The sequence below is a fragment of the Hypanus sabinus genome, chromosome 16 (genome assembly GCF_030144855.1).
Source record: "Hypanus sabinus isolate sHypSab1 chromosome 16, sHypSab1.hap1, whole genome shotgun sequence".
In the NCBI taxonomy this organism is placed as follows: Eukaryota; Metazoa; Chordata; class Chondrichthyes; order Myliobatiformes; family Dasyatidae; genus Hypanus; species Hypanus sabinus.
This window is the reverse complement of record NC_082721.1, coordinates 5,147,176-5,160,927: the sequence shown is the minus strand read 5'-3', so window position 1 is coordinate 5,160,927 and position 13,752 is coordinate 5,147,176. Positions and strand designations below refer to the sequence as shown.

The 13,752-nt window shown below is 43.8% G+C and overlaps 1 protein-coding gene across 10 annotated transcripts in view; it reads right to left on the bottom strand.

The window, feature by feature from the left end:
* LOC132405962 (nuclear factor 1 C-type-like) overlaps nt 1–13,752 on the bottom strand; it is a 474,435-nt gene that overhangs the window by 396,978 nt on the left and 63,705 nt on the right. The gene's annotated exons all lie outside the window — the stretch shown is intronic.

The following is a 13,752-nucleotide window of genomic DNA, read 5'->3' as shown; positions in this document are numbered from 1 at the left end:
GTGCCAACAGGATAGCAGAGGTCAATTTGACATGTTGTTCTTGCAGTGTGCCGCACAAGTGGACCTCCAGGCAATGCATGTTGTCATAGTCACATATCATCACTGAATACCCTCGTGCGTGACTCAAGTGGACCTCTCGGCAAAACAAATTGTCAGGCTGAATATCATAAAGATTAGCTTTGCCTGTCACATGTACATCGAAACATACAGTGAAATATGTTGTTTTCTTCAAATCAAATCAGCGAAGACTGTGCTGGGACAGCCCGCAACATAGCATGTTCATAACTCACTAACTCTGACCTGTATGTCTTTGGAATGTGAGATGAAACCAACAAGGTCATGGAGTGAATATACAGACTCCTTACAGACGGCGGAGGGAATCTAACCCAGGTTGCTGGCACTGAAATAGCAGTATGCTAACCAGTATGCTACTGTACTGTCCAATATCAAACGTTCTGGTCAAAATCTATTTCCGTGCATATCCTCTGGAGATAAACACAGGTGATTCTGCAGATGCTGGAAATCCAGAGTAACACACACAAAATGCTCTAGGACCCCAGCAGGTCAGGCAACATCTGTGGAAGTGAATAAAAGTCAATGTTTTGGGCTGAGACCCTTCATCAGGAAAGGAAGGGACTGCGGAAGATGCCAGAAAAGAAGGTGGAGGGAGGGGAAGGAAGACGAGTCTAAAGGTGATAGGTGAAACCAGGTGGATGGGGGAGGGGGATGAAGTAAGAAGTTGGGAAGTGAGAGGTGGAAAAAGGAAAGGGCTGGAAAAGGAGGACAGTGGACCAAGGGAGAAAAGGAAGAAGCAGCACCAGTGGGATGTGATGGGCAAGTGAAGAGAAGAGGGTAAGAGGCCAGAATGGGGAACTGAAGAAAAGGGAGGGGAGGGGGGAAAATACCAGAAGTTGCAGAAATCAATATTCAGGCCATCAGGTTGGAGACCACCTAGACAGAATATGAGGTGTTGCTCCTCTGCCCTGACAGTGGCAGAAGAGGAGGCCATTGTCTGGCATGTTGGAATGGGAAAAGGGAGATAATTATTTTTTAATTGAACATAAATTGTACATTTGCAGCTTCTCTCAAAAGGAAAAGTAAATTCCCTCGCTGAGTGAAAAGGTATCCAAATTTTTTCCAGGCAGAAATTGATGGCTACAACACTGCTGCCAAAATAGCTGGAACTCATGGTGTCTCGGTATTTATGTAATGCAGCTCTGGGCAAGGGTCTGACACCATGTCGCCAACATCCTGGAGTTGCTGTCTGTTTCTCAGTGCTCCAATATTAACATCGCAAAAACAACACCTTGTTTTTTTGTCTTACCACTGAAACAAGTTCAATAGTATGAGGTTGCTATAATCTGCACAGGAGATGCCTGCTGAACCTGGCCGAGAAAGCCAGATCTCGTACGGACCTAGTTCAGTTTATACTCATTTCACTACTACGCTTTTAAACATAGGGCAAATTTGATTTCTTTTCCAACCAATCGCTCTGCTGCTGAAAGTTAACCACAACAAACAATGGTTATTCTTTCAATTGTTGGTAGAGACTTTAGAAATATAACAATTCTATTGCAAATTGGGGGACTGCATCGACGAGCACCTCCATCCATCAAAAGTGGACCTTTCCAGTGGCCAATCGCTTCAATCCCCATTCCGACATGTCAGTCCATGGCCTCCTCTTGTGCCACATTGAGGGCAACCACAGGGTGGAGGAGCAACACCTTATATTCCTTCTGCATGGCCTCTAACCTGATGGCACGAGTATTGATTTCTCCTTTCAGTGAAATATTTCTTTCTTCCCTCCTCTCTTCTTCCCCGCTCTGCCTCTTCTCACCTGCTAGTGCCCCTCCTCCTTCCCTTACTCCCATGCTCCACTCTCATCTCCTATCAGATTCCTACATCACCAGCTCTTTACATTCCTACCTACCTGGCTTCACCTATCACATTCCTCCTTCTCCTCCTTTCTTATTCTGGAACCTACCCTCTTCCTTTCCAGTCCTGAAGAAAGGTCTCAGCTCCAGCATGGACATTTGCCTCCCGGGCACAAGGACACCTTCAAGAAGGCAGCATCCATCATTAAGGACCCCCATCAGCCAGGACATGCGCTCTTCTCATTGCTGTTATTAAGGAGAAGGCACAGAAGCCTGAAGACAGACAACGTTTCAGGAATAGCTTCTTGTCCACAGCCATCAGATTTATGAAAGGACACTGAACTCATGAACACTACTCAATATTATCTTCCTCTCTCTTTTTGCATTACTTACTTAATTTCTTATTTATATTTACTTATTGTGATGTATAGATTTTTAATTAATATGCATTGTAGTGTATTGCCACCACATAACAACAAATTTCACAACATATGCCAGTGATACTAAACCTGAATCTGATCACCTCGAAGCGACTTCACAGTGGAGGCTCCTGTTTATTCCACATCAACAGTCTGCATATTTAGTAACTTGCACAGTGTTTGTAAAGGCTTAAACATGCTGGGACAAGTCAAGCTAACAGGAAAAGACATTTGTTGTCCTGTACACGAACACTGAGGCCAATGTTTATTTTAAACTAAAAAGATGCAATTATTTCTAGGACAGATATTTCCTTTCTGATATTTTGTTTCAGCCTATGAGCAGAGCTGTTGAGAAGAACCCAACGTGCACAACATTTCCATTCTACTGAAAAGCTGTGTCTATCATTCCAAATTTGCATCAGTCGAAGTCCTGTGTAAACAAACCTATTATCTGGCACATTTCTTATTGAAGCAAGGTCCTCTCATAGCACTGAGCACAACAATCTCTGAATCAAAGTTACAAATGGATCTTGTGTCCTAGCTGTTTATGTTCAATAGACAAGCCAGGGCAATGCAATGTGGAGAACAAGCTGTTGCCCATACAGCCGGCTCCCCCTCTCCATGCAACTGATGAATCCAAAGGACCAGCAGAGGGTGATACAATTTGGCACTAGCATTGAACTCAACATCGGCCTTAGGGACTTCGGCTTCCAATTTTTCCTTGGGATTTACTCTCAAAGCCTTCCCCATGAATGGGTTTAGCCATAAGACAGCTGAGGTTTGAAATCAGAGACTTTCCTTCTCCTAAGTGAGCTGATAAGCCCTATCTGCCTGAAGTTGAGAACAGATACATTTGTTAAAGGCTTAAAGCTGCCTCCAAAACAATCTTTACTGAGTATCACAAGTGCAACATTTCAGATTTTGTGTTATTTTTCTTAATAGTGGAGCAGTTTAAATATCCATTTTACAACTCATTCATGACCCAGTATTGATTCCTCAGCGACGCTGGTCTATTCCTGATCCAAACTCCACAGGGATCTTTTTATATCCCTGCAGCAGCTTGGTATCATCAACACAAGAGATTCTGCAGATGCTGGGAATCCAAAGCAACACACATAAATGCTGCAGGAACTCAGCAGGTCAGGCAGCATCTATGGATGGGAATAAACAGTTGATGATTTGGGCCAAGATCCTTCATCGGGAATGGAAAGGAAGAGAGAGGAATACGCCAGAATACAAAGGGGAATGAGTACTAGCTGTCAGGTGATAGGTAAATCCAGGTGAGGGTGGAGGTAGGTGGGTGGGTGTGGCAAGGGGGTGGAGTGAGAAACTGGGAGGTGATATGTGGAAAAGGTAAAGAGCAGAAGATCTATAGGAGATGAGAGTGGACCATGGCAGAAAGGGAAGGAGGAGAGGCACCGCAGGGAGGTGGAGAAGGGAAGCCAGAATGGGGCGGGAGAAATTAACAGGAATTAGAGAAATCGTTGTTCCTGCCATCAGTTTGGAGACTACTCAAATGAAACATGAGGTGTTGCTCCTCCAACCTGAGGATGGCCTCATCCTGGTAGTAGAGGAGGCTACGGACAGAAAGAAAGTTACAACGAAACGTTCAGAAGATGCATAGCTAGGCTGAAACATGTAAGATGGAGTTCAACCAGTAAAGTGTGATGTGATTCACTCTGACAGGTAGAAGTGGAAGGCAAAGTACAGGGATAATGGCAGGATTTTTAGCAGTGGAGGAACAGAAGGACCTTGGGATCCACATCCATAGTTACCATGCAAGTTGATAGGGTCATTAAGAAGTCCCATCGCTGGCCTTCATTAGTCAGGGTTTTGAGTTCAAGAGCCATGTGGTTAGACCATAGTTCCTCCAAGAGGACCACAACCTTGTCATAGTTTGGAGGCTCGTGTGCCTCAAGGACTCAGAGAGCTATGTGGCTGGAGTCAGGGCTTCATGCTTCGGAAGAGTCACCAATGCCAAACAGATCAAAGGGCAGAGGCCACACTAAGAGTAGTCTACCTGTCCTCTGGGTTTGGGGGATTCTGCTCAGGACCAACAACACTGACTGGTCAAACAAAATTGTTACGGAAACAGGCAATGAGGAATCTTTCTGCATCTGAGTGTGACAGTATTCCTGAGTCTCCAATCAGGACTTGCAGGGCTGACAGCAGTGAAAACCAAAAGGAAGCCACTGACACGATGAAGGAAGCTCTGAGCACCACCAAAGATGGAGGGCTTTCACTGCCACCCAAACACCAGCGGTGTACTGGGCGGTAAGTAAGTAAGAAGACCACACTTGGAATTTTGTGTTGAATTCTGGTCACCTCATTATAGATAAGATGTGGAAACTTTAAAGAGGGTGCAAAGTGGTTTTACCAGGCTGCTGCATGGATTCAAGAACACGTCTTACGAGGATAGATAGAGAGAGCTAGGGTTTTTCTCTTTGGAGCAAGGGAAGATGAGAGGTGACTTGATAGAGGTGTGCAAGATGGTAAGAACCAGAGACTTTTTCACAAGGCAGAACTGACTAATACAAGGGGGCATAATTTTAAGGTGACTGGAGTCTAAAAGGGATGTCTGATGTAAGTATTTTACTCAGTGAGAGGTGGGTTCATGAAATGCCCTGCTAGGAGGAAGATATATTTGGGATATTTACAAGACTCTTAGGCATATGGATAATCAAAAAATAGAGGGCTATGTAGGAGGGAAGGGTTAGATTGATCTTGGAGTTGGTTACTTGGTCAGCACAACACTGCAGGCCTGGACGGCTTGTACAGTCCTGCAGTGTTCTAATGCATCTGGTTCCCCTGATGTGGTCTCTACACTAATCAGACTTAACGTTGATCGGGGGCCTGCTTTTGCTAAGATCTCTGCTCCACCTGCAAAAGGTGGAATTTCCCAGTGGAAATTCAATTTCAATTCCTATCCTCATTCCCTTTCTGATATGTCAGTCCATTGCATCCTCTTCTGCCACAATAAAGCCACTCTCATCTTGGAAGAGCAACAACTTACATTCCATCTAGGTAGCTTCCAACCTGATGGCACGAACACCGATTTCTCCAAATTCTGATAATTTTCCCCCTTCCCCTTGTCTTTTCTTCATTTCCCCAGTCTAGCCTCTTACCTCTTCTCTTCACCTGCCTATCACCTACCCACAGTTCCCCTCCTCCTTCCCTTTGTCCCATGGTCCACTCTCCTCTCCTATTAAATTCCTTCTTCCCAGCCCCTTGGTCTTTTCCAATTACCACCTCCCAGCTTCTCATTTCATCCCCCACCCCTTCCCTACCCACACCTCCACCTATCACCTTCTAGCTTGTCCACTTTCCCCTCCCCTCACTTTCTTATTCAGGTATCTTCCCCCTTCCTTTCTAGACCTGATGTAGGGTCTCTGCCCAAAATGTTGACTGTCTACTCAGATGCTGCCTGAGACCTGTTTGAGTTCCTCTAGCATTTTCTGTGTGTTGCTCTCCACTGTTCTATGTTTTCTGTAATTAGATCCAAGGTCCCAGGGAAGATTCTGGTCAGTTACAACAGTTCAATGCTACTACAGCTGTGGGATGCATCCCAGGAACATCTGTCACTCAGATCCATCTGCCCGAGTTGTGAATGAGTTTAGTCTTCAATGAAAACCCATGGAATGATCCCACATTGGGCAAGTTCAAGCTAACACTTGGCTCCCCACACTCTGACATTCTCAATTCCAGAGACAGGACCTTACTGACCTTCATGCTTTGGAATCTGCCAGGAAATTAGCTGATCCTGCATAGGAAGTATTAAAAATACAGAGCAAGGGAAATTGGGATTAGAAAAAAGTAAAAACAAAAGTACTCAATTCTAGAACCTACCAGACAATTCATATTTTCCCTGAACCAAAATATTTATCCGACTCTGAGAAACTGCAGGTGGAGATTAACACATCTTATTTCCAGGACTGTGTCCAATCATCCACTCCAGTAAAAGGAAAGCTTCAAGTGCCAAAGCATTTTTTTCCAGAAGCATTTCACAGCCTGAGGATTAACTATTAACCCACAGCTGGCAGGTTGTAACCAGTCAGTTAGCCGAGACCTAATCAAATAAAGAGATTTCACAAAACTATCCACAATACTGAAGTCTTATATGAAAAGGATCCAAACTTTAGAAATGTGTCTCTCACGGAAAGTAATGTCAAGCTGCTCCCATTACTTGAGGCTTTGGAGAGGGTGCAGAAGAGGTTTACTAGGATGCTGCCTGGATTAGAGGGCATGTGATATCTAATGAGAGGTTGGATAAGCTTGGGTTGTTTTCTCTGGAGCGACAGAGGCTGAGGGGAGGTTTATATGATTATGAGGAGCATAGATTGACAGACCATACTTTTTTCTCTCAGGGTAGAAATCTCTAATACCAGAGGGCATGCATTTAAGGTGAGAAGGGACAAATTCAAAGGAGGTGTGAGGAGAAAGTTTTTTTTACACAGAGTGGTGGGTGTCTAGATTGCACTGCCTGGGGTGGTGGTAGTGGTAGAAATATTAGAGACTTTTAAGAGACGTTTAGACAGGCACATGAATGTGAGGGAAATGGAAGGATATGGACATTGCGTAGGCAGAAAGGATTAGTTTAGTTGGTCATTTGATTACTAATTTAAGTAGTTTGACACAGCATTTTGGGCTGAAGGGCCTGTTGCTGTGCTGTACTGTTCTATTTTCATTCATTTATGGGATGTGGGAGTCGACAGCTAAGCCAGCATTTATTGCCCATTCCTAGTTGTCCTTGAGAAGGTGATCTATGTTCTACATACTCTGCATCATTGCTTTGTAATGCTAAGCTTGAAAATTATGTGTAATTTATGTTAATTTTAGTTTATGTTAACTTACATGTGAAGATCAGAATTCATCCTGATGAAGGGTGTCGGCCCAAAACTTTAACTGTTTATTTCTCTCCAAAGATGCTGCCTGAACTGCTGAGTTCCTCCAGCATAGAGTCATAGAAAAGTACAGCACAAAAACAGGCCCTTTGGCCCATCTAGTCCATGCCAAAACCAATTAAACTGCTTACTCCCATCATCCTGCACTGGAACCACAGCCCTCCATACCCCTACCATCCATGTACTTCTTCAAACTTCACTTAAATGTTGAAATCCATCTCGCATGCACCACTTGCGCTGGCAGCTCATTCCACACTCTCACGACTCTATGAGTGAAGAACTTTTCCCTTATGTTCCCCTTTTCACCTTTCACCCATGACCTGTAGTTGTAGTCCCACCCAGCCTCAGTTGGAAGAAGCCTGTTTGCATTTACCCTCTTCTACATTCCAACGAATGAAGTCCGAACCTACTCAATCTTTTCTTATAACCCAGGTCTTCCAGAACCAGCAACATCCTTGTAAATTTTCTCTGTGCTCTTTCAACCTTATTTACATCTTTCCTGTAGGTAGGTGACCAAATCTGCACACAATACTCCAAATTAGGCCTCACCAATGTCCTATACAACTTCAACATAACAGCCCGTCTCCTGTACTCAATACTTTGATTTATGAAGATCAATGTGCCAAACGCTTTCTTTCCAACCCTATTTTGTGTGTGTTACTCTGGGTTTGCAGCATCTGCAGAATCTCTTGTGTTTATGTGTGTAATGCTTTATTTGTCTGTCCTGTACAGTACAAATTAGCTGCAACAGGCTAATTGTCACGGTCCTTATGCACTGTGTATGTATGCCGATGGTAACTATAAACTTGGTTCCCACCGACATCTTCATTTTATTTCTTGGCATTTTCAATTGCATTGATTTACTGTATATCCTGTTTTTTTGATGAAAAGATACTCTCTACTTATTGTTCTGTACGTTAACATAACAAATGTCATCATATGTTATTTTCCTGCATCTGCTGGCATCTACTGGCATCTGTTCCCTGTCCTCCATTAATCTAAAACAGGGTGTTCCCAACCTCTTTTATGCCATGGACCAAATACCATTAAGCAAGGGGTCCACAGACCCCAGTTGGGAACCCCTGAAAAAAAATGACAAAATGCTGGAGATACTCAACATGGTCAGGCAGCATCTACAGAGAGGAATAAACAGTCGACATTTCAGGCTGAGAACTGGTCAGGCAGCATCTACGGAAAGGAATGAACAGTCAATGTTTCAGGCCAAGACCCTTCCTCAAGAATTCAGTGGGTCAGGTATGGCGGTAAGTCAATGCCTCAGGTCAAGACCCTTCATCAGGACTTCTAAATTTTTACCAGCTCCACTTTATTGGTGGAATGAGTTAACATCATCACAGAAAATATGAGGAGTAAACAGAAGAGATTTTGCAGATACTGGAAATTAGTGTTCCCTCTAGCCTTTGTTTTACAGCTTGAAGAGCCAACCACTGTTCTAAGCAGGAAATATGGCCAGAAAATTGGGTGGCACTTTAAATGTTAAGAAAATTCTAGCTGCAGGACATCAGAGGCTATGTGTATAGGAGCATTTCCGTCACTGCATGACTGCACACCTGTGCAGCTTAGAGGAAACAGTGCAGGAGATCTGGAGCAACACACACAAAATGCTGGAGGAACTCAGCAGGTCAGGCAGTAACTGTGGAGGGGAGTAAACAGCCGACATTTTGGGCCAAAACTCTTCATCAGGACTGGAAAGGAAGGGAGAAGATTCCAGAATGAAAACGTAGGGGAGAGGAAGGAGAACAAGCTAGAAGGTGACAGGCGAAGTTGGGTGGTTGGGGGAGGAAGTAAGAAGCTAAGAGGTGATAGTTGAAGGGCTGGAGAAGGACTATGGGAGAATGGGAAGCAGGAGGTATACCAGAGTGAGGCATAGATCTTATGTCCCTCTGAGTCTGCTTCACCATTCAATATGATTATGTTCATCTAAACTCAATTGCTTGTTCCATATTTCTCCCCATATCCTTTCACCACTGCAGAAATTAATAAAATTAGGCTTAGGAACAGACTGGTGTTACCTCACTGCTCGGCAAGGTTTACTCAGCCCTGCGTTGAACTGAGGCGGCAGCCTGCAACTAGTGAGTGTGGGATTAGGGACCCGATGGGTTTAGTGAGTGTTCCCACACCACTGAATCAGCTCCAGTGATAACTGGCATGTGGCCGTGGACTCCCTTTTTTGAACTTTAGTTCTTAATATTACTTGCTTATTTTTATGGTTTGCATGATTCGTATTTTTTCTGCGCACTGAGCACTTAATGACCTTTTGTTTAATAAGTTCTATCAGATTTCTTTGTTTTGTGTCTGCCTGTAGGGAGACAAATCTCAAGGTTGTCCATAGTATACATACTTTGATAATAAATGTACTTTGAAATTTTGAGCTTTGAATACAGTAAACTTCATTTGCTATTTGTGTTCGCAAACCTTGATGTCATCAATACTAATTGATGCATCAATAACAAATAAAAATCATTTTATTTATTTATTGGTTTAGAGATACAGTGCAGAACAGGCTCTCTCTGCTCACTGAGCTGCACCAACTAGTGACCCACCTATATTTTTCCATAGCCTAATCATGGGACAATTTACAATGACCAATTAACCTACTATCTGGTATGCCTTTTTAACTGTGGGAAAAAACCAGAGCACCTGCAGGAAACCCACACGGTTCATGGGGAGAACCAACAAACTCCTCACAGACACTTCAGAATTGAATTCTAAACTCCAGAACACCTTAAGCTGTAATAGTCATGTTAACCACTACACCACCAAGGCACCTACTGAAAATTAACTGGATTTACAATGGATAGAATCACTTTAGCTTCTAAGAGAGAGGCCCTGGTTAGTTCTACAAAGATTTTTCAAATCAAAAATAGCTTGGAAAAGCTGAGTTATTTTCTTTATAATTTTGGTATCTGACCTGAAGATAATTCAAAAGCAACAGATGAGTAATGCCTTGTACTCTTAACATTCAGCTGTAATCATGAATCATTCAGTACACTGCTGCCTTTTTACCATTCTTATTGATGCTTATGAACTAATGAATAAATATATATTATGAATTTGGCTTGTGACAGTTCTAAGATGTGATTTGATGTCCTACCTGGCAGGGCAGTGTAAAAATGGTGCACAAAATCTACTGTGTAGTGTTCTTAAAGTTGTCATAGCTGAAATCCAGAATCATCATAGCTGGGGTGGGGAGGGGGGTGGTAGTTCCCACTATCTATTAAATGCTCCCAATGGCGTGCACCTCAAATAGCCCCAGCTCTTTGCCTTCACATATGGCTAAACAAGTAAGCCTGGCGGAACCATTTCTGCTGACAGAGGGTGGTGAATCTATGGAATTTGTTGCCACAGGCGGCTGTAAGTGCCAAGTCATTGGGTACACTTAAGGTAGAGGCTGATAGGTTGATGATGAGTCAGGATGTGAAAGGTTATGAGGAAAAGACAGGAGGAGGGGCAAAGGCGGACTGCTGCTGCCTAAAACCAGTTGCTTCGGGCAGTTGGGACTCATCAGCCATGGTTGGCAGCTCATCTAGGAGAAGGAAAACTTTGATCTCAAATCTCTGCTGCCTTGTGGCAATACCCACTCATGGGGAAGGCTTTGCGAGTAAACCTTGAGGAAAAATTTGGAGCTGGAGTCCCTCAGGCAGTCCTACGTCAAGTTCAATACTGACTGGCAACTCTTGCGATGCTGCTGGTGCCAAACTGTACCAGTTTCTGCCGTTCCTTTGGATCCATCATCTTTGTGGAGAGGGGGAGTCTGCTGCATGGGCAACAGCTTGCTCTCCATATCGTACTGTCCTGGCTTTCAATACACATTGACAGCTAGGATACAACATCCATGGTCGACCTCTACATCTGCAAGCATAGACTACCTGAAAAAGGTACATCCTCTGAATGGTGGGGTGCAAAAATCAGATGATTCATTAGATTGTGAAACCACTAAAAGAGAAAATAGGATCAGGAACAATACTTGAATCAGCTGACTGGAATTAACTGTATGGTAACAATTCACACTGTGGCTCTAGCTTTCTTGAAGTCCAGACAATTGACATTTGCTGAACCACACACACACTGTCAAGAGATTAGTTTGCAAGGTTTCCCAATACTTTGGCAGCACTTTTGGGTTCTCAGAAAACATGACTCATATCACTTCAATCACTACTCAGCTCATTGGTTATATACTCAGTGGCAACTATACCATACCTCTTCTCCCACGTGGTCTTCTGCTGCTGTAGCCCACCCATTCAGGTTCGATGTGTTGTACATTCAGAGATGCTCTGCTGCACACCACTGTGGTAACGTGTGGTTACTTGAGTTCCTGTCAGCTTCCTGTCAGCTTGAACCAGTCTGGCCATTCTCTTCTGACCGCTCTCATTAACAAGGCAGTTTAGCCCACAGAACTGCCGTTCACTGGTTGAATGTTTGTTTTTTGCACCAATCTCTGTAAATACTAGAGTTTGCTGTGTGTGAAAATGCCAGGGGATCAGCAGTTTCTGAGATACACCAACAATCATTGTACAGCCAAAGTCACTTAGATCACATTTCTTCCCAAATCTGATGTTTAGTCTGAGCAACAGCTGAACCTCTTGACCATGTCTGCATGCTTTTATACATCGAGTTGCTGCATTTTTGCATAAATGAATAAGTGTACCGGTGTACCTAATAAAGTGGCCACTGGGTGTATTCTACCTGTAAACACATGGGATAGGCATATCAATAACCTGAATCACAGGGGTAGGGTTTTTGCTACACAGAGTGGTGGATTCATGAAAGACCCTGCCAGGAGTGTTGTAGGACCATGTACATTAGAGACATTTAAGATGAGAGGCACATGGATGATGGAACCATGGAGGATTATGAGGGAGGGAAGGGCTAGATTGATTTTGCAGTCGGTAAGAAGGTCTGCACAACATCATGGGCCAAATAGCCTGTACTCTGCTATTGAATTCTGTATTGTAAGTTTAAGGAATTACCTCAAAAAGGCAGCATCCCGCCATTAAGGCGAATGAAGGGGGGGGTCTCATGTTGAAAGACCTTGATAGAGCGGATGTGGAGAGGATGTTTCCCATAGTGGATGAGTCTGAGGCCAGAGGTCACAACTGCAGAACTGAGGGACATCTATTTAGAACAGAGATGTGGAGCAATTTCTTTTGGCAGAGGGTGGTGAATCTGTGGAATTCGTTGCCACAAGTGGCTGTGTCATTGGGTACACTTAAAGCAGAGGCTGATGATGAGTCAGGGCGTGAAAGGTTATGGGGAGAAGGCAGGAGAATAGGGTTAAGAGGGAAATTGATCAGCCATTAGGAAATGGTGAAGCAGACTCGATGGGCCAAATGGCTTAATTCCGCCCCTAGGTCTTAGTCTTAAGGACCCCCATCACCCAGGACATGCCCTCTTCTCATTTCAATGCACTGCTGCCACAAAACAACATGCAGTATTTCACAAACCAGTGATATTAACCTGTTTCTGATTCTGATTCAATGTTTTTACATAGTAAGAAGCAGCAAAATAATGATAGAAGCATAATTTTGATGGCTTTGCTGTGTACATTACAGATTGTGTGCAAGTCATAGACGTTGTTCAGCCACAGTTTCTCAAACTGCTGTTTTCAGTGCACCTTCAGGAAATGGCCTGTATAACACACCCTTCCTTAAATTCATATCACAAGTGATGGAATAACATTCTTCAGTCTTCACACTACTAGCTGCTGATTCTACAGACACTGAAGGTTAAAGAAACTATCAGAGCAGGTAAATGATAAAATAGGAACCATTTGAGTAATTTAATGAATAGGAAGGCAAGAGTGCCCAGCCCTATTGATATATACTCGGACCATTGCCCGCCATGTCTGTCCCATCCATATGCCCATCCAAATTTCTCTTAGATGTTGAAATTGAACCCACATCTATCACTTACAATTACAAAGACAGCATGGTAGCAGCTATAGTTCGTTAGGAGTCGCCACAGACTCCAGCAAATTTCTACAGATGTACCGTGGAGTGCATTCTAACTGGTTGCATCACCGTCTGGTATGGAGAGGCCACTGCACAGGATCAAAGAAGCTGCTGAAGGTTGTAAAGTCAGCCAATTCTATCATGGACACTAGCCTCCCCCGCACCCAGGACATCCTCAAAAGGCAATGGCTTAAAAAGGCGGCATTCGTCATTAACGACCCCCATCACCCAGGACATCACAAACAATAGAAAATCTGCACATGCTAGAAATCCAAACACACACACACACACACACACACACACACACACACACACACACACACACACACACACACACACACACACACACACACACACACACACACACACACACACACACACGACGTTGGAGGAACTCAGCAGGCCAGAGAGCATCTATGGAAAAGAACAGAGTCAATGTTTCAGGCCAAGACCCTTCATCAGGAATGAAGAAAAATGGAGGGGGAGGGGCACAGGATGAAGTAAAGAGCTGGTGAAAGAGTTGATTGGTAAAAGAGATAACCGGGCTGGGGAAGGGGGAATCTGATATGACAGGACAGAAGGTCATGGA